The sequence below is a fragment of the Apteryx rowi genome, unplaced genomic scaffold (assembly GCF_003343035.1).
Source record: "Apteryx rowi isolate R43461 unplaced genomic scaffold, aptRow1 scaffold_141, whole genome shotgun sequence".
Lineage (NCBI taxonomy): Eukaryota > Metazoa > Chordata > Aves > Apterygiformes > Apterygidae > Apteryx > Apteryx rowi.
Window position 1 is genome coordinate 433,918 of NW_020447653.1, and position 21,261 is coordinate 455,178.

The window sequence follows — 21,261 nt, forward strand, 5'->3', positions numbered from 1 at the left end:
GGGGCCGCCGGGCCGTGCGTGGTGCGGGAGCTCTGCCCCGTGGCCGCGGGGCGGCCCCCACTCGGGACGGGGGCCGGGCGGCGGGTGGTGCCGGAGCTCTGCCCCGTGGCCACAGTGCCGGTCCCCACTCGGGACAGAGTCAGGCTGCGGGTGAAGTAGCAGCTCTGCCTCGGAGCCTCGGTGCCAGTCCCCACTCGGGACAGGGGCCGGGCTGCAGGTGGTGTGGGAACTCTGCCTCGTGGCCACAGTGTTAGTCCCCACTCGAGACGGGGACGGGCTGCGGGTGAAGCAGCAGCTCTGCCTCGTGGCCGCGGTGCCGGGCCCCACTCAGGACAGGAGCCGGGCTGTGGATGATGCAGGCGCTCTGCCTCGTGGCCGCGGTGCCGACCCCCACTCAGGACAGCGCCCGGGGGCTGCCGGCAGCGTGGGCGCTCTGTCTGGGTGACACGGAGCGGTGCCTGCGTGAGACGCAACTTTGGAGGCTGAGACTCCCGTCAACCCGCAAACGCCGTGGAGGAGAAGGGGCTCCGTTTGGATGACCGTTCCCGACGTGCAGGGGAACGTTTTGTGTGGCGAGCCGCCTCCTGAGATCGACTCCCCAAGGCAGGGCTGGAGCAGACAAGCGTGCGGTGGAAGGTCGGTCCCCAAGGCTGGGCCAGCCGGGGCTGAACCTGTTGACTGAGCGCCCGTTGGCTTCTTGAGGCCTGGTGGTCTAGTGCGTAGTGCAGTGCCGATACGGGTGCAGGTAACGAGTTGCTGAAAAGGCTCTTTCTCATGTCATTTCAGTTGTGAACTCTGAGAGCAGAGGCATAGCTAGTGGCAGTTGCCATGGTGCCGTTCTTTCTGGCTAGGGGTTCAATAACGTCCTCATGAGTGAAAGTCTTGAACACTTTGGTTTTATTACTCGTGATTATGTGGTTAATTTGATRTTGATTTGTCTAATTTTACATGGATAAATATGCAGGTGGAACAATTGGATGTTTTGTAGAATATGGGGGTAGCATCTGACTTAAAAGGTAATGCTGTTAGCTTTAAAGACAATTTTCCCTCTAACTTTAAAAAATGATTCTTTTTGAGTCTTTCAGGGCCATACAGTAAACTTCAAGGAATAAAGAGGAGGAAAGGGACTTATTGACCAAGCAGTTCTAATGCACAGGTATCTTGAGGTATGGGTTTCATTCCTGGGTCAACTGCTTTATCTGCTTTGTTAGTTGGTGGAATATGTCTGGAGATGTGTGAGGAAACAAAAATAGCACTGCGATAGTCTTGATTTTGTTTGTTACACCCTATTCTTTGCAATGGTTTGTCTTGCTGCGTATGCCAATACATGCTGCTAGTGACAGTACTGAAGTGTTCTCTAGAAACCACTGCGGGCTAAAAATCATGATGGAAGCTGAACCTGAGGATATGAGGCTCAGGCAGTGGAGCAGACATGTCTTAACTAAATTGCACTCTCTTGTGTTACTGTCATGCTCTTGGCTACTGTATTAGCAACTTGGAAGCACTGCAGATGGAGCCTGTTAAGAATGGTTTGGCTTGTGTGCTTTAATTGCAGTGTGAATTTTAAAGTCACATTGTTTTGGAATATTAGTGTAAATCCAAAATTACTTTTATTTGTTGAAATTTTGTTTTTTTGCCCAGACAACTGAGTAAAATTCATTTCAGTGGCTATTTAAAATTCAGTTATTTAACATCTGCTGGACAGTCCTTTTCAGTATTGGGCTAGTTATACTTGCATATATTGTATAAGTTGATGTCTGTTTCTGTGCCTTCAAGTGCAAGATGCTACAACTTAACCCAGACTTCAGCTATTATTGTGTGGGGCTTGGTCATTGTTTTCCCCATTATAAAGCTGAATTTTGCTGATTAGAAGCAGGGGTGATAACAGCTCAGATGCTTCAAATGCAGAAGACTGATCCTCTTGAGTAGAGATCAATCCTTTAATTACAAGTTGAGTTCCTGTTTTCAGCCTTCCTAGTTGAGTCAAGGTTTCTTTTGAGGGGTGTTAACTCTGAAGCTTGTAAAATACTGAAGCAGAGATTGCTCCCCCCCCCCCCTTCTTTCTTCATTTTGGAAGACTTTTCTGAAGGGTGGAAATAATGTCCAAAATGGACAGGACTGAAGCTGGAGTTTATGTATTTTTGATGGAAGATGATGTTAAACTTGAATTGTCATTCAGGAAAAAAGTATGTGCTTTGTTAAATAGCAATTTAGTTGCATCTACTGCTCTGGAGTTACTGAACTTAACTTGTTCCCTTCTTTAGGAGGCAGTACAGCTATTTTCTGGTGGGATGGTAGATTTAGTAGTTGTCCTCTATCCCTGAGCCTAGTGGAGTGTGTGAGTTACTGCAATGGTGGTCTTTTACCTGCTTACAAATCTCCTTCAGCTGAGTGAGGGAGATGTAATCGCTTTGAACACCTATTACTTTGACAGACCAAAGAAATGCCTGTACTCAGAACAACCGTCATCTGTTCTGTTGGGTGAGTGGTCAGGGCCTGAAAGGCTGAGGTGGAATAGTTTGGAGCTGAAACTTGACCTGGAAACTTTCTGAACTCTGAAGTCAGGTTTCTTTTAAAATCCGCCCTGTGAAGAGGGGTGCAAGCGAGTGGATTCCTTCTGCCTGCAATCTTGCGTACTGTTGTTACAGTACATTGCCTTCTCTGCAGGGCCGGTCACTACCGACTCTGGGACAGGAACGAGGAAGGAGAGAAGAGCTACTTGTTTCAAGCTCTGAGACCGATCATGAGGTTAGAGGGGAGGTACTGATGTAACGTAAGATGGAAAGGGCTAATCTGTCTGGGAAGTCTTTTTTTGAAATGGCATTGAGAATACAAAATAGAGCTACTGAGGGCTTGTTTTTGTTACAGTGATACTTCTAGCAGTTTGACTTAGTGGAAGTGACTTAGAAGAAAGTAAAACCTTTGTGGAATGACTCCATTTAGTAATCTGAAAGAATTCTTTGATTATGTAAAACAAATGTAGCACAATTGTTGAGTGTGCCGACAACCCCTTCCAGAGATGGTCTCTTCCTGTAGTAGCTGTGCAGAAGAACTGGGCAGCATTCAAATATAGCTGTCAAATCCCTGAACAAACTTGACCCTGTGTCACATTCTCTTGAGAGAAAAGCTGGTTTGCTCGCCATGACCTCCTTGGAATCACGCTCCTCTGATGTCTCGGAAGGAATTCCAGTGCAAACTTGCTGTTGCTTTAAATATATTGTATCCTGGCTTTTTAAACTGTGCTGAAGATGAAATTAAGAGCTTGGAAGACATGTTGAATTGCTCCTTGTGAATTTACAGGTAGTCTGTTGATAAGGCATTGGAGTCTGTTTTTTCTTTCCTATGGCATTTACAAAGCTGAGGGGACTTTGCTATGACATCTGAAGATATCAAGGCTTGAGTGCTCCTGGCTCACATCCCCTTTTCCCAGAAAAAGAAATGCAGAGAATATTTTGGTGCTCCTTGTGTTAATAGACTTAGAATTTGTAGCCACTTTGGAATTGGCAGATACGTTTGTTTACAGCCAGGAGGAGAGTGTGTGCTAAGTGCGCTTCGTTGCAATGGTCTGGCACGTCTTGCTGACACAGAAGATTGCAGTTTACATATAACTGAATTTTACAAGTTGAATGTGGGTCAGCAGTGTTGGGGACACTAACGAAAGGGAATGTTAATCATCCTAAAGGGCAGGAGGCCTGTATTCATAATTGTCTCTGCTGGAACTAATGAAATAGAAAGGAACAGTTGACAATTTATGTATTAACCAAGCCAGCAATTTACATTCAGTCCCTGGTTATGCAAAGTTGAAATCTTGTGTTCTGCAAGAGAGAGCGCTATTCTGATAGCTGGACAGGAACTGGAGCTGTTTCTCTGACTGGGATTAATTGGGCACCTGCAGGATATCTTGCTACATCTCTCCTTTTCTGTTTCCTGCCTTCTGTCCCCCCTTCCTTTGTCTCTTCTGGTGTTTCACAAGAAACTCTTTTCTTTTTGTTCTAAAAATCTTCAGAGTGATCTATTGAATGAATTGTTTTCCACACAATTTCCATTTATAAATCATCCGAGTGACTTCATTAGGATTCCAGCTCTGTTCAGACATGGGAGTTGTTTTTAATGCCATGTTATTTCATAAGAGTTGATCAGTGTTTGTTAACAGAGGGGACTTCGTGAATGCACTGTGGAGCATGTACCTTGTGTTCCTGTGCATTTTGGAAGTTACGCTTAGGTCCTTAGAAGCTGGTGGGGATGGGAAGGGAGGAGAGGCACCTTTGTGGCTGTTGTGCAATGCTAAAAGCGCTCTATACTGTTCTTGTTTCTTCCCTTCTGTTAGCTACAGCATGCTGGTGACTTAGCCCAACTGCTGAGCGTACACGTACCTGTGAATATTTTTATGACGGTTGGACTGCTGCTCTGATGCTCTTTCAAGTAATTCATTGCTGTAAATGTTAAGCCCTCTCTTATTTATGAATGGATGTTTTTGTAAGTTCAAACCATTGCACTGCATGTATTGGGCTTTTCATGCGTCACTGGGAGATGAGTATTAATTTTTGCCTCCATTTTCTCTCAAAATGGAGATAAGAATTCACAGTCCTGGAAGAACATGGCTACCTCCCAAGTCCAGTGATCCTCCTGCTAGACTGTCTTAACCTCTTGCAAGCTGATTGCCTGTTATTTTCGAGTTCCTGAGAATTTTAAGTAATGGCTAGGTAACAGACAAAGCTAGGAAGTTTTAACTAGTTCTGCATAATGGCATCATGTTTAAGAGGCTATCCGGAGCTCTTTATTAGGTAGTAACCCAAAAAGGTGGTGCCTGAGTCCCTGGCAGAAYGTAGGCCTTCTCCCACCATTGCAAGTACCAGGTGTGGCAAGACTGAAGAAATGCTAGAAGTAAGCTGACTTTTTTTTTCCTTAGGTTTTTAAGGAGTACATCCTCTTCTGGAGAATGGGAGATGTCTCTAATTTAAATTGCAGAGAATGTTCCCTCCTGTGAGAGAATGGGCTTAGTTTCTGTGGTTTGTGTATGGATGAGTTGGAGTAAGGGAGCATGTTTTGCATTGAATTCTTGGAGGTGGGGGTTGTGACACTTAAAACCAGGATGAAAATCCAGCTGGTAGACTTTGTTAGTAATTAGGCTGTGCTGCTGGGGAAGGAGTCTGGCTCAGTTTGGCGCAGTTTGGTTCCTGCATGCAGGAAACTCAAGAAGCCATGATGACTGTTGTCTGGATTTCTGCCTCTTTGAAATGAATGCAGGTTGTGCTCGGACTAGCCAGTGGCAAGGTTTTGGCTGCTGCTCGTCGTCCTGTTCTTCCTACCTTTGACATGCGGCAGCGAGGCTCGTGGCTCTGGGACAGCCACAAATCACCTCCTCCATCAGTGCTCCAAGTGTGATAATCTCCACGTAGTCTGTGTATTGGTATGTTGTGATTCATCATCATCATGTCACAGGGAAGTTTTTTAATACTAGTGCTGTTCGCTTCATAATGAAGCCCGGGAATGGGACTAACAGGGTAACCTGTCTAGTCATTTTCCCTGTCTCTTTCAGTATTTGTTGGTGCCTCATCTGTCCTGCTGCTTATTTCTCTTGGGCATAAGAAAGACCGATGGTTGTGAATCACTAATTCCTCCGGCATCTATTATAATACTGCTCACATGGCCATTGTTCTTGTCACTTGTGTGCTGCAAAAGAGTTGTATTTTAGTTCTCATTTAGTAGGGAGATTTAGTAAAAGCCTAAAAGCTAGAAATGGACTTTTGGCTAAGCATAGTTATTTCCGTAAGGTTTAATAAATATTCCTTCTTATCCCTAGTGCAGTATTAACTGTATCAACTACAGCCTGAAATAGTGAYGTTACATGTTTCATTAAAATATTTCCTTGCTGTAGGATATAACCTATGATTACCAAGAGAATAATGCGAACACATAGTTCAATTTGAGATCAGGCCTCTTCTTGATGAGTCTGACAGTGCAAACACTTCGAATCAGGGCCGTGACTGCCAGCTGACAGAGCGCTAATGCTCCTCTGTGGGATTTGGCGAATGGGCCTGCGGATCCTGTCATGTGTTCAGTCTTGGGTGGCGTCGCCTAAAAGAGCAAAGGTAATGAGTATCTACTTCTCTGCTCTGTCGGAGATAACCTTGTTAGAGAAGGTTACATCTTGTGTACCTCTTGAATGTCTCTGCCCCATTACTGTCCAGTATCCCTTCCCCCAAAAGTTTGTGCTGAAGCTTTGGAGTTGGTACAGCAGGAGATGAGCTTCTAAGCTGGCCGCGTGAGCAAAACAAATGCCAGTCAACAGTGTTTGATTTTTGTCAGGCAGGTACAGAAATAGCCCCAGTGAGGAAAAGCAGTTGCTACTGCAGAGGAGAGGGAAGAGGAATGGTGGTGACATAAAATCGGATCGGTGTTTCTGTTCTTAGTAGTTACCTTGCAAAGGTTTTGTGAGCAGTGTGGAGGCCTGATTAGGGTTTCTAGAACCTGTGTTCTCGTTTGTTCCTGAAGGAGGAAGCATGGAAATCTCAAGACACTGTTGGGAGGCTAGACTCCTTGGGTGTTAGATATTTTCGTAGAGAAGCAGCAGCTAAACTCCTTTCTCCCCATATACTTCCATTGGGTTATGCATCAACCTTGTACAATTGCTATGAAAATATATTAGCCCAAGCGACTTGTGCCTTCTTGCTCTTGTCAAGATAATTCTGTAAGGACTGTGCTTTTTCATGATAGTAAAGCTTTAGGAAGCTGCTTCAGTGTTGCCAGCATAGTAAAAGATACAATTTAAAGTCAAAATTCTCACTGACCAAAGAGATTCTGGTGGGAATTCTGACTTCCCCTAGGACGCTGTAATAGGCGCTGTTGTCTGGAAGGTGTCAGTCCTGCAGGCTGCACAGTACAGGTCAGCTTCTGGCTTCAGCCAAACTTATGTAAGCAAGGGTTAAACTGACTCAAGTGTCTCCCTTTGGAGCTTGCACTGGCTTAACTAGAGCAATTTTAAAATTCTCTAGTTAAACTGTTGTACTCATTTATTACAGACAAGACCTTGCTGCTAATGCCAGTCCAGGGGTTTAATATGCTGTGTTTACACTTAAATAAAGAAACCACTGAGGGTTGATTCATTATTAGTCATTATGTGTCTTTTTCTAGTAACTCTGACCCCATGTCTATAGCTGAGGCTAAACCTCACCCTCTCTGTTAAATTGCCATCAAAGGGGTTCCATAAAAAGGGAATTATGTGGCTTCAGCCAAGTTTCAAAGTAGTCGAATCATACTAACCCACACAAACAAACTCCCACACCCAATGGAACTGACATGTTGTGCTCAAAAATAGCACAGCGTTTGGCTGCGTGTTGGGGGAGACCAGCTTTGCTTTGCTAGTCAGCAGTGTTCAGAGGACGGGCAGGATGTCCTGGCGCAGCCTGTGTATCTGCCACCTAGGTGGATCTCGCTGTGTAGCTGTAGGCTTTCCCATGACATTCACTGGCATGCCTTGCCAAACGTTACATTGAGCTGAAGTGTATTTAATTCTTATACAGCAGGTATTCTGATTACACTGAAGTTTTGCTGTTGTTTCTGGTTATCCCAACTGTGTCTGTATCCAGTGTTGGAAATGCGAGTTGGGAACAATTAGCAGTCTGGCCAGCTGCAATTCAGGGTGTGGTGCTACTGTAATATTGAAGATTCAGTTGCAAGAGTTGCGCTGCTGACCAGAAATCCTGGCTATGTTTGCAGTGTGGGGGAAACATGGCACTAGTTTTGCTCGAAAATCTTCTTGTGATACACAGCTGCTTAATCCTATGGGTGAGGCAGCAGTAAGGATTTTTTTCTGAAAGCTTAAAATACTCCCAGCAACATAAGCTCACTGTTTTTTTCTGACTAAGCATGGTAGAATAATGCTGTCTTTGGACAAGAATTAATGTTCTGTTCAGGAAAAAAAAAAAATCTAAGCCTGGCTTGTGGCAGATGTGGCCTGTCTCTGTCTTCTTCATGAAGACGGTCAGAAAGGTACTTACTCTCTTAGGTTTCATGGCCGGTATGAGCTCTCGGCTTTGTCAGGTGGGTTCAACTTCTGTGAAAGATTACGTGGGGGTGCTGATAGGGAATGTGTTTTTGAGGCAGAGGCCTCTTTTGTGCTGGTTCCAGTTTTGTCCCCCCCCAGTTTGAAAGCAAATCATAATGTCAAGCAACATTAGATTCTGGAGCAAAACGAGGTAATGGCTTTGTTCTGGAAGAAAGCTTCTACAGTGTCAGCTGATGCACCTGTTCGTCTGAAATGTCAGGTAATGTAAACCTCCCTTCCATTTAAGAAGACCCCTATTTTGTTGTCTTTACCGTTTTTACTGAAGCAAAACTGCACTATGCTGGATCCCTTCTTTTCTGGGTCTAATACAATGTGCTGTCTGCACCAGAAGTCACTGTTTACTGAGATGTCAAAATTCTTGAACATTTTAACACCTTAGAATCTGCTGTAGCAGAATGATGTATGTAACTACAGAGTTACAGACATAAACTATAGAAAAGGCTTAGTTCTTGCACAGTAAAAACTTGTTTGGAGTGACTCTAGTGTGCCTCTGAGTTTCATAACTTAATTAGGGGAAAACAGTGTGAATTCTGTAGTTCATGGCCATGGTGGATTTGATTATTGATGGAAGATAACTTAGTTATCTTATGCATGTGGCTAGTGTGTGAATTTTCTTTCTGAAAGTTTTCTGGTCGTTAAATGTTTGAAATGAAATTAGGGGTATAAGTGCAAGTGTTGGTTTAGTGCCCCTTCATAGAAGCGCGTAAAGGTAATGCTACACTGATTTGGGCAAAATGACTGTGTTATGCTCAGAATCTGTGAAGGCTTTCAGGGGGAAATGCTTCATCGGAAAAATCTCCTAAAGCTCATCCCTCAGAAAAGTTAGGGAGCCAGAATTCCCAAGAGTCCATTTGAACAAGCTCACAAGCAGACATAACAAGAGAATAAAATGGGAACACGAATATGCTTATAAAATGTTCTTGTGCTGCGAAAGATAAAGCTTAAGTGGGATGTATTCACCTGACTTCAGACGTGAAAGCCTGAGCTAGTGGGGTCAGCCAGTGAGAGAAATGGGAAAACGGTTGGGAAGGTGATTCAGCACACCCTAAAATAGGTCAGCTGAACTGCTGTGTGAAATTGCCTGTTTCTTTCCTCTGACGGGAGCGGGACCCTTATGTGACTAACTTCCCAAAGCTGAAGCCTGCCTTGGCTGTCCAAACGAAACCTGCTCACAGAAGCAACCTATATGCATTGAATTAGTTGTCTTGATTTGCAGACAGATGAGGTGACTAGCCTAAATCTTGGCATTGTGTAATGCAGAGGGTGTCTTCATTATTAACAATCAAATTTAATGTTTTCATTGGAGTTCAGTATCTCCTCGGTATTTGCTACTTTTTTGTATGGCTTGGTAGTTGGAAGCTCTGCCTGCAACTTCTTAAAAGTGTCTGGTGCAATTATAGTACATCAATTGTCAAGTTTTGAAGACCGTTTAGAAGAAAAGGAGTCTCTGCAGGATATCGGCATGCAACTGTGGGACTGAAGCTAGAGGCTAAAGTGTTCGACAGCCAGGCACAGGACAACTGTCAGAGTTCCATTAGGCAGATGCACGGCTTGATGCTAATGGGAATAAAAGAGAATGTGGGGTTGCGGCATCGGATTAAAGTATTGCAATTAAACTCTGGATTTTGAGGCTGTGAATGTCCACTGCCTTTCAGCAAGCAGATGAGTGTTTCACATCTCCTTCCAATGACTTTTTAAATATTAGTCCAATTTGAAGTAGTTTTGAACAGAGTGGACCCTGTGAAGTGTTTTCAAGGCTGAGCAGTTGCACATAAACCTGTAAAATAACACAAAACAAATTTCCTTCATTTGTTTCCTTACCTAAACCACTCTCTTCTAATTGGTCCATGCTCTTCCACCTTGTCTTTCAACTGTCTCGCTTCCTGAGCAGCCTTTTTCTGGGCATAAAGGGCAGGCACAGGAATAGAGGTGTAATTTACCTGGAAGTATAACACCGACTAGCATGTGAAAGAACTGAGCCATCATGCTGTTGGCAAAAGGCTTATTGTAGAGCTCAGTCATCTAGTGGAGAAAAACGTGTCTGTCCTTTAGCCTGGAGTGTTCCCAGATTTTCCACTCTGTTCGGGCTCATCAGCTAGTTCCAGGTGTTCCTGGTCTTTCTCAGGGGGGACAGTGGTCTTCTAAGGCCTAAAGCTTATTGCTGACTGCCAAGGGCAGCTGAATTGGAGCTGATAAGGCTCCACCTAAAATTAATTGTAGCATTTAACAATGTTTTCATCTTTTCGATGAACTTTGTAGGAATATGTTGACAAACTAAGATCTGGTTGGCCATATGTAATTGTATGAAGTCTGATTGGATAATATGCTACATTGCAGTGGCGATCCTCATTTGCAGCCAGTTTCCCTCTGTGGGATGGAAGAATACAATCTGTTTAGATGCAGTGCTGCTGCTTCAAGGCTTGCAGGTGTCTGGAGTGGTACTGATGTGCAGGTTACCCTGGCTAGGGCAGCAGGTATGCTTCCTAGTGGAGGTAGACATACCTGTTTGGATCCTCTGGGGTATGGATTGATTTATAATCAATGTGAACAAGTTAGATGAAAAAAGGCCTTTCATCATTTGTGTCTGAATTCTTACAAAGTGTTTGTCCATGCTTTCCTTTAGCTAGCAGTGCTGCTTCTCGTTATGTGCTTGTTTGCTTCTCTTCTGTCGCTTCAAGAAAGGTTTATGCTTACCTTTGCCTTGAGGCCTGGAGTTGCTACTGTCTCGCTGGTAAAGCAGTACAGGCAGTTGCCAGCTGAACTACTGAGGTACAGTACTAGCCAGTCCGTCAGCTGTCTAAATCCTAGATCATCAGCTCTGTGGGTTTGCGTAGCACCTGGAGGTAAAGAGAAACTCCTCTCCAATCTTGTCCATGGTTATCTTTGCACTGAAATAATTGGTGTCCTAGAAAAATGTTTGCCTTTTGCCAAGTCACTGCAACTATATAACCATGTTTCTGTGTTTCCTAAATTTTTAGATTAAGCTCAGTAGTGCTAACAGTAACTGAAGATGAAAAGTCTTAGACTTTGCACTTAGTCTTTCCTCTCTAGATATGACACTTGTAGGAAATCCTTGGGCTGTAATCTTGCAAGTGGTTATGTCAAGGTTATCAGCTTGTGTTGCTGACAGATACTGGTATTGGTAGTATGCATGGCAACTCCTGGCCTGCGGTTGCTCATGACATTTGCTAAATGCAGATGCAGCCTGCTCACCCTGGCCACACAGAAAGCTGGAGCTGCTCGGGTTGTTGCAGGGAATTGTTCTGGCCTCTCCTGTGCCTGCAAAGATTGAAAGGGTAATGTGCTGCTTGAGGTGGATCCTGGTTACCAGGTGGCTAGAACACAACAGTGTTCTTTTGTGGGAAGCTTCTATTGTATTTGGTATCTTTTGCATCCTGAGGCCGCTAACAGCTGTAGCTGGTTTGGGGAGTTTTGAGGTTGTATGGCTTCCCCCCCACCCCCCCGGCCCCATAAGGTTGATTAGTATGTACCATGGTTCTTACTACTCTTTTTCTGCACATCTAAACATATTATTAAACAAATAAAAATGGTATCCAGTAACCATTAAGGAGTATGTTCTTAGCTCTACAAAGCCTATCTGTGTTCTTGCCTCTCATGCATTTTGACCAAGTGAGACAGTTGTCGGTTATGTAGCAACTGTTTGTTTCCTAGCACAATCTCACTGGAAACCAAAAAAGGTCATTCTGATTCATTCTGAATACAAGGATTTTAATATTTGGTCTCAGCGATGACTGTTTTTCACCTGTACTGCTTTGGGGGTGTGTATAAGATAAACCAAAGACTTTTCCTCTTCTGCTAGTTAATTCAGCTGTTTATATTTTTGTTTCTGCTTGTACGAGAATTGGTGGAGAGGAATAAAATTGTAGTAGTTACCTCCATGAAGTTTGCTGCTGTGTGGGTGTTCGGTGCCCACTGCCCTGGCAGAGTTGCAGGGGATGTGCATTTCCCACAGTAGCTGAGTTGTATGGGGAAACTTATGCTTAGTCAGAACAAAATATTAATATTTTTTCAGCCAAGTTGAGAATCACATTTCACAGTAAAAAGACAAGTGAAGACTGACTATAGGTATTTTCCCACTCAGGCACTTCTGCAGTTACTGAGTCATTTGCTAGACATGTAGGCCTTAATCTCTACTTTCCRCTGTTTGTGTTGTGTGTGTGTGGGGGGGGGTCGCCCGGGATTGTCGTATGTGCTGTTGATCCCAGTTTGCTACAGGAGATCATTGCTTTCACTTACCATTTACACAGTTGGGTATGGAGTTAGTTCCTCCATGTGAGCTCAAAGGAAAACAGCACAGTTCCCAAACTATCCTATGGCATCTGAGATTATACTGTCTCTTTTTTCAGACAAGGACTAGATACAGTGTCAAGTGAATTATGACACTTATTAAATTGTCCAGAGAGACCTGGAAAACCAATGTGTGTCCCCAGATGGTGAATTTCCCAGGGAAATACACCATTTATTCTGTCTTTTTTGGTGGCAACAGTCACTCTTGTGAGCTCTGTTTTGAAGCCAATGAAAACAGCAAGACCAGCAGTTCTAAAAAATGTTTCTAAAGCACCTTTATGAAGAGAAGCTGGTAGAACCTATGCAACAGTATCTGGTTCATACTAAGTATTGTCTTTGGAGAAACTTCAGCTCAGAATCTTCCGAGTTGTTGGAGAACATGTGGGTGCTAACCATGCTTCATGTGCAAATACTGTTTGTTTCTTCTCAGGGCATGAGGTCGGTGGGAGACTGTAGAAGCGTAAGGGATTTACTAATTGTGCTTCAGAGTCTCCGGGAGAATAGGGAGGCAGCTGTTAGCACTTTTTTCTTAAAGCTTGTTGTGAAAAATGGTAGGCCTACAATTTGTGTTTGGTTTGAGGATGTGTGTGTCAACATGCTGTGCTCTGTGAACAGATTTACATATTCTGTGTTGCCAGTCAAGATGTACAAAAATCCTGCTTGGCGTTTCAGCAATCTGGCCTCTCGCATCTTACTGCTCATTGTGGGAGTGTAACCTGATAAAAAAGCATGTCAGATAGTAGGGGCTCGGTGGTCCAAGTTTGTCTGGCAGGTTGTCGTAAGAGTGGGATTATCAGTTGTTGCAATCCAAATCACAACAGGCGTATCTACTCTTCTTCTAGACCAGCGTGTCTGCATGTTGATCAAATCTCTTGGACTTTTGTAGGGCATCATTTAAAGGCAGCTGGCTAATGGAGAGCTTAAGGATGCAAGATAGACTTTTCAGGAGCATGTGAAATCTTGCGTGTTCTGAGGAAACATTAATGCTGTACTTAAACCATCCTTATACAGGATACAGATGAGGCAAGAAATATTCTAATTTAGTAGAGATGGAACTAAAGTTGTTTTGAAAATGCTATTGGCAGAGTAGAGTGACCAAGGGAAGGGAGAACATGTGGCTGAATCAAAGTTCTTGATTTGTTTTCACATGTGTGTTTATGGTAGGGGGGTTCCTTATCACATTACTGATAAGCAGTGAGGTGCTAAACATCAGTAGTTTGTAGTTCAGCAGGAAATTGGTGAGAAGACTAAATGTGTCAGAGCTTTTACCATGGCAACAAAACCCAGCGTACAGCAGGGTGAGACGAAAGCGGGTCAGATTTGTGTGGAGAAGGCTGGGAGCCTTCTCAAGGCTTTATACCTGCACATCTCTAAAACAATCACTTAAGTTGCAAACCTGACACTTGCAGATGTGAAGCCTTTAACAGTCTTAGACAGGTAAAGCTGCCCTCAGTTTAGTAAGATGACAATGAACTTCAGAATTTGTCATTAGACATTTGAAGCAAATTCTGCTGACTTGGTTCTTACCATAGCAAAACATCTGATTTACCTCTTACGGGCTATAGTAGGCTGGAATGTTTTATAATCTCCAAATCATCCTTCAAGTTGTTTACCTGTTATTGATGACTATTTCTGAAAAACAGAGGGCAGTTGTAACACTCACTTGTAAGACAGCTCCCATTTTAGTTGCTTAGCTCCTGGACTTTTGCACTCTCTCTTGGATTTAGAAACACTCCATAGGTGTGCTAGCACAACAGCACTTTCTAATGGCATGTGATGAATTTGTTCTTCTGTCTTTTCATATTTGGGAACGCATGTGGCTGTGTATGGCTGCTGCCAAGCGAATTGGTTAAAATTCCAATGAGTGTCAAAATACAGAAGTTTCTTATCAGTTGTGTGAATCTGTGGCCTTTAGATTTTCTGTTAGCATTCATTTGGTGCAAATTTCTAGGGATCATGCTGTTGCATGTACACAAAGGGTACCGGATAACAGGCAAGACGCTAGATTTTTGGAGACAGATCCCATTTAATTTAAGTGCAAGTTTTTTTTCCAAACTACTAATTCTGTTCCAAGACAGTTTCTACAGATTTCTCAAATTAATTTTCCATTAAGTGGTACAGCACTGGTTCAGCCATTGTGTATTTTTAAATGATGATCTAAAATGCCAGGTCCAAGATGTTGAACTACACTGTGAAATCCAACAAACAGCTGTGTTAAATATTCCTGACTGTAACGGGTAGGAGAAGTCAAGCAGATGATATGCTTTTCTCATAGTTGGCATCGTTTGATCAATATCATGGAAAAAAATTAGTGGGTAGTAGTAAGTGGCTGGGGAACAGCACATGTTTCGGGAAGTGTATAGAGGCTTGTGATAAAACCTATACGTTCCATCATTTTGAGCTCTTCCAGGGAAAGCCAGGAAGCCGGAAGGTTGAGCGGGACTGCCATCATTGATAACACATGGCAGAATCATCGCTGTCTCTCAGTTTCTCCCTGAGTGGTTTAGGAATCCTTAACCAGGCTTCAGGTTATAGTGGAATAAATTGTTTGCTATCGTTGACATGCCCTGCCAGAGCAGAACAGGAGACTCTGAATTATGTTGCCACGATACTTCTGTTCAAAAGGTTGTTTTCTTCATAATTGAGCAGGTTATTAAAAGGTTTGTAGTTTACAATTACAGGCATTGCTCTGTCCGGAGGAGCATGGAAACTGATACAGCAATTACTGCAGGGGCTTGTCCTGCGCTGTGACTCTCACATGCTTCGTGGGACAAGAGTGGAACTCGCTGGAGGAGGTCCACTGAAAGGCTCCCGGGGCTTACTCAGGCTTATATTCTGAAACAGATACTGTTGTAGTTCAGGAATAACTACAAATGGCTGCAATTAGGGGACGTAGTGCGGGATGTGCAACGCTGCACTGGCCTTTCTCAAGCCCTTTCGAGGGTGAACAAGAAAAATTTCCGTCAGGGTGTCAGTTTTGAGGAGGACGAGTATTAACTAACAAAACGTAAAGAACTTCAGTATTGCTATGAGAGTGATAATATTTTATAAAACTTGCTTATTCCTGTTTTCTTCTCTTTGAATTAGTCCTTAAGGCAAGCAGTTGCAGCTGAAGTGGAATTTTTCTCTTTATAGCAGTGCATTTTAGTAGTTTGTTTTTATATCTTCTACTTTTTAGCCTCATAGCAAAAAAAAAAATTCATTCAGAATACACTTAACTGTTTCTTTGTAGATACCATCCTATCCCCCAAACTTGTTTAAAATCACTTATACTTTATATGCCTGTGTGTACACACACACACACACACACACACACACACACACACATCTATTTGATTGGAAAATTCTCTTTTAACAATTATCGAGTTGTATGTGGAACTTAGAAAACAGCATGACTTCTCTTGTTGTGCCCAGAACCGTCTAGCTACAGTGGTGCATCCTGTTATAATGTGTACTAGCGACCAGGTCTGTGCATCTCGGAGTTCAACAGGGAAACACTGTTTCCTGACAGATTTGCATCACAAACCCTAAGTCAGCACTTTGGGGTTTTGAATGGTAGGGTGCCCTGGCTTGCTTGAGTGAGTCATAATTAAAATAGTCACCAAAGTAAATATGCTTGTCCAAACAAGAGATGCTGTGCAGAGACACCCAAGTAATCTATTTTAAAGCAAGTTACGTATCTCTGAGGTAAATGGCAAAATGCTTTTTTTTACCACATGCAGATCTTAAAATTTCAAAACCTTACTCAGTAGTCCACGTGATAAGACTGCACTTCTTGCTGGCTGCAACAAAGCCAGCTTCCTGTCCTCCTAATTCAGATCGTATCAAGCTGGAAGGGAAAGTGATTTGGGCTAAGTGGATGTGTTTTCCATATTAGATCCCCAAACAAAGACTAGGCTTTAGAAAACCCCCAGTGGCATGTCTTCCTTCTCCCAGATGGAAAACTTTGCTCTGCTTTAGAATTGTTAAAGAATGGCAAAATGCAGTGCCTAAGATGTTCCAATCACTTGTGAGAATAGCAAGATCGTCTCTTTGTTATAATTATGATTAAAATTGTTTTTTATTTTTTCTGTTAAGATTTTTATTCTCCTAATAAATGTGTTTCTAGAATTTGAACTGAAATTCCAAACTTCTTTGTCACGATCCTTTGGTTTCTGTTGGCTTTGCAAGGAAAAGAGTGTAAGTGGCCCTGCAAGAATGGCATGTATTATTAGGAGGACTTATTTGTACTTAGCTATGTCTAAACTTCAGAATTTTCAGCCTTTTCTTACTCCCGCAATACTAATTCTTAGCTTCAATAAGAACAATTTATGATGTGTGACTTTAGTGAGTCACCTGATAGGAAATCAGAAGCATTTGTCAATGACAGACTTGAACACATTCAAAAAACCTGCTCAAAACACTGTGAAATACACCTTACTGGTGTTATCCAAAGTCATTTAAATTGTGTTGCTAGGACTCAAGTGTGTAAGCAGTGTTACTCTGTCCCGTGTGAAACCCTTAGAAATTTATGTGGAAAATGCAATATCATTCCTGCTGTAATCAGCCTCCTTCCATGATTGTGCTGCAGCTGGTCTTACCCGATCTTTTTACATGATTCCTCTCAAAAAGGCTCTCCCTGGCTGCCGAGAAACTGTCCGATTGTTGATGATTGCCCTGGTAACCAAAATTTTGGGGTCCTCTTCCTCTTTGTTTCTGTATTGAGTTACTAAGCATTAACAAGCCTACTGTTCTCTGGCTCCGCTGCCGCATAGAAAGCATTGCGGTGACTCTGTTTTGGCTTTGGATAATGTTTTCTCTGCAATGGGTTCCTTTGTCCTTGGGTTTTACGCATTTGTGTCTCTGGCTATCAGCATGTTCACCTTGGAAGAGAGATGGCAGACACAGCGTCCAGGCAGGTGCAGCCCGGGCCCGGAGTCAGCTCACCTTGTTGGGTCTGGCAAAAGGCAGTCAGAGAAAACTCAAGGTCGTTGCCCGTCTTGTCCACCTTGAATTTGCTCGCAAGCAGGCTGCAGCCGCGTCGCTGCTCGCGTGCCGGTGGCCYGGGGACATGTGGACGCTGCTGCTGCTCGGGGGCACCGAGGCTGTGTGCCCTAGGTGGTTACGGGGTTGTACAGCGGTGAGAGGCCTGAAAGAGAATTCCGGCCTACTCTTAAACAAAGGTTTGAATTAACTTTTGATGGCAAGGTCCTTGCTGCTCTGACTCTTGTTGTGGTGTCTAAGCGTTGGCTCCTTATGGTGCACAGCACTGTTGATTCCAAATGCTCCGACTCCTGAGTAAGGTGTCAGTTATGTAATTGACTTAAAATCATGACATTTTAAAATCATATCAAACAGTCTGTCTGGATGCAGTCTGGGACAACACTGATTTCAGTCATGCGCAAAAAACCTACCCCTCTGCAATGCAGCATGCGTTTCAGATGACATTCCCTCTTTGAATTTGTGACGTAACCTTTCCATTTTTGATTTTGTGCTCATGTTATGGGAATCCTTCCATGCAGTTGTATTTTTCTCCATTGTTGGCAAATTATAAGCCAAATACATATGCACTTTAGTGTAACTGTTTCCCGTTGACAGCAATGTTTTCAGAGTAGCTGGTGTTTACAAAGCGAGGGTTTTCCAGTTTTGTTTTTCTTCTCTTCCTCATGCAAAGTAGACACTTGGAAGTGAACTTATTTTTAACTGCTTGATAACAGTTACTAGATTGGGTTACTATTGATGAGAATTTACAGGGGCCGAAGGGAAGACTGAACTGTTTGTATATTATAAATGTTTATAAACCTGTGTGAAACGTAGGTCATCCGAGGATAGATGGGGTGGGGAAGTAGTAGTGGAATGTGGATGACAAAAGGTGAGTGGATGGGAAAAAGTGAAAGCTCAGACTGAACACTTAAAGCTTGGCTCCATGTGTGATAGTGCCRATAATGGGAAGCTCTTGACACAGAGACAAATTCTGCTTGTATTCTAGCTGGAAAAGAGATTTAGGCAATGAGGGAACAAGAGCAAGAAAGAAATGAAAATAAGTATGTACCTGTTTGTTGCTCTTTGCATGTTCTAATGCACACTGTGGAGTAGTAGTGGCATGAGCAATGCTATACTGCTGTCCTGTATGCTTGGACTTATGTCTCAGTTTCTTAATTCAGATGCTGTGAGAGCATTGACAAAAACTTTTTGGGGCATGAAGGCCTTTGGCTCCATTARACTCCCATCAAGTTGGCGTACACTAAGTACCTTTAATAATATTGCTAAGCCAATTCTGTCCGAATGAATGGGCAGTGGGAACCTCTCTTTATACGGTTGAAGTTCATTTCATTAATGTGTTTTTGTGCACATGTATGAGAATGTGTAACCCCCCCCCCTAAACTTACTATTCCACTAGCATTTTTTGAAAATTACCATTTATTAATTCACTAGGTCTGTCCAATTCTGTGATATGTCTAGAAATGCCAAATGCAGTGGTTAGAAACCACGTCGATTGACACCTTTGGCGACCAGCTCAAGATCAGCAGGAGTAGATACAAGATATTCAGTTGCTGTTCAAGCTGATAGTGCCAGAGAAATATTTAGCACTCAGGCGACACTTTAAATATTAAAAGTGCTTCATAAACATTGGCTAATCCCACAAAGTGGTTCTTGGTTGGCAACCTCTGTCTTCACTGGAGAAAACTGGCTGAAGGACTATGTAAAGTTGCAACATGACACTGTGGTAGAACTTGGATTTCAACTTGATTTTGGCTTTTATGCGTAATTGAAACTATTAGATCCACTACTTCTGTAATCTGAAGCATATGAACTGCATGCATGTCATTCTTATCTGGAACAGTGATTTCCTTTCCTTATTCACAGGACGTCAGACCAAGCTGTGCAAAAGGAAAAGGGAGATTCAGAATAGTTAATTTTACACCTGCAAACATACTTGCCCTCAACTCTATTTGTTAGTCTTCTTCAGTCTTTCATGAGGGACCCTGACTTGGCCCTGGGGCCTTGTGAGGTTCAAGGGCGGTATTTGTTTCCCTACTACTTTTGGATGGCACGTCTTTCACCCTTCAGCACTGTCTGAGAGCACAACTGAGCAGTTGGAGGTGAGGCACAAGGTTGGGAGGGGCAGCAAGTGTGTACTGGCCAGACAGAAGAGAAAATGGACAGTTGTAGTGGGAGTCCTGGAAAAGAGCTAGTCATGGTGAACAAAACCTGCTGTTGTTCCAAGAGCAAGTGGTGACATTAAAGGCTCCCCCGACTGTGTGTGCCAGGGCCACTTTTTTTTTTCCTCTTCATGTATAATTTCATTAGTGGGCTGCAGTGGGAGGGAGAGGGAGGTAGAGTTTACTGAGAGACTAACGCAATAATGGCATGGGAATAGTGGAAGTGACCTAGGAATTGCAAGATCAGTTTAACTTTTCAAGTTTTCTTTTCTGAAATTTCTGAGGTGAGTGAGGATGGGGAAGAAAAGATGTTGAAGAAAGCTCAGCCCCAGGGAATTTGGTTTGGAAGGCAGTAGCTCTACATATGAATCTTCATCTGTATGATCGCTAATGGTGCAGGAGAAATTTGGAACGATGCAGAAGTCTGCGGGATCTCGGGATGCTAATGTGAGTATAGAAGACCAGCAAGATAACTTCAGATGTCAGAGAAGCAGTTTGTTTCCTGGGAGGCAGCTTTTGAGTAACTCTTTAGAAGAAGGTGCCTAATATAAAAGTGGACTTGTTTGTTGGCATGGACACAAGATGGTCTTTGAATCACTGGTTCCATGATGGATTTTTTTCTAGTGTTTTTGGAGTCGGACTGCCTGCATTTCCCTTACCTTCTCAGCCTTGGAAGGTTTCTGGTTGGCTAGGGCTGCCTGTGTAATCAAAGTACACATTACCGTTGCTGAGCCTGGCTTGTAGCTGCTTGAGAGTCTGAGACACTATTTTGGTAAGAATTAGAAGCAGAAATCCTGTAAGCGCTTTCTGACTCTGTGCAGCTGTGATGTATGTGCTTATAAATTCACATAGGTTGGAGTTTTGTCTTTCGGCAAGCTGCCTTATGCATCTGTGATGTACTTTAGATCCACATTTGATAAAAAGCAAATTAGAAGTCAGAAATCTAATTAGAAGTCACTGGGGAAATATTCCTAAAACCACTAACATAGTTTTGGAAAAATTGTCCTTCATTTCACATATCTGCAGGAAAATATTTTCCCCAGTGAATCTTTATTGTAAGCAATACAAAGGATGGGTCAGCAGCTGTGCAGAAACATCTTTTCTTTGCATAAAAAGCAGCTACAAGCCAGGCTCAGCAATGGCAAAGTATTCTATAAAAGCTATTGGAAATAGTTGTAGAGGATTGCTGGACAGGGGTAGTTCACGTTTCTGCAATGGTTTTTGGTTGTCTTTATCTTTTCATATTGCCAACCAGCAAGATGTAATACAGCACTCTCCTGTAGTGATTAGTTCTTCTTTATGGTGAACCTAATTCAGAGGGGGTTTTATTCATTAAAGCAGATAGGTCTTATGCCACAGAATTGTTAGGACTATGTTTGCTGTTACTGGTTGCTTTCAGAAGGGACACGTCTGTGCTAAAAAACGGGTGTTTGCTTTCTTAAAAACTGTTCTAGGCTGAAACCTGGCATCCTATAGTCTCTGGAAATTAATGTGCAGGTAAAATAATTTGCTTTGTTTTCAATGTATAGTCTAAAGCTATGACAGTAACTGTGCTAAAACTTGTATTCGTTCCAAACTTCCTAAAACCTATGTGTTTTGAAGTTTATAGCTAACCTGTCCTTACAGCACTGTTTCATTTTCATCCTCTTAYGAAGGAGTCAAAATTCCTTGTGCAATGTCAAACTTGCTTCTGTTTCAAAGGACATGAATAATGAGAGTTATGTTTTGCAGAGATCTGGTGTC

General features: G+C 42.9%; 1 long non-coding RNA gene across 1 annotated transcript; it reads left to right on the top strand.

Moving 5' to 3' along the window:
* Positions 1-1,098: 1,098 nt before the first annotated feature.
* Positions 1,099-20,054, top strand: LOC112962069. Its single transcript, XR_003252194.1, has 3 exons — positions 1,099-1,166; positions 19,223-19,458; positions 19,803-20,054. It is a non-coding gene; the product is annotated as an uncharacterized LOC112962069 (long non-coding RNA).
* Positions 20,055-21,261: the final 1,207 nt, after the last annotated feature.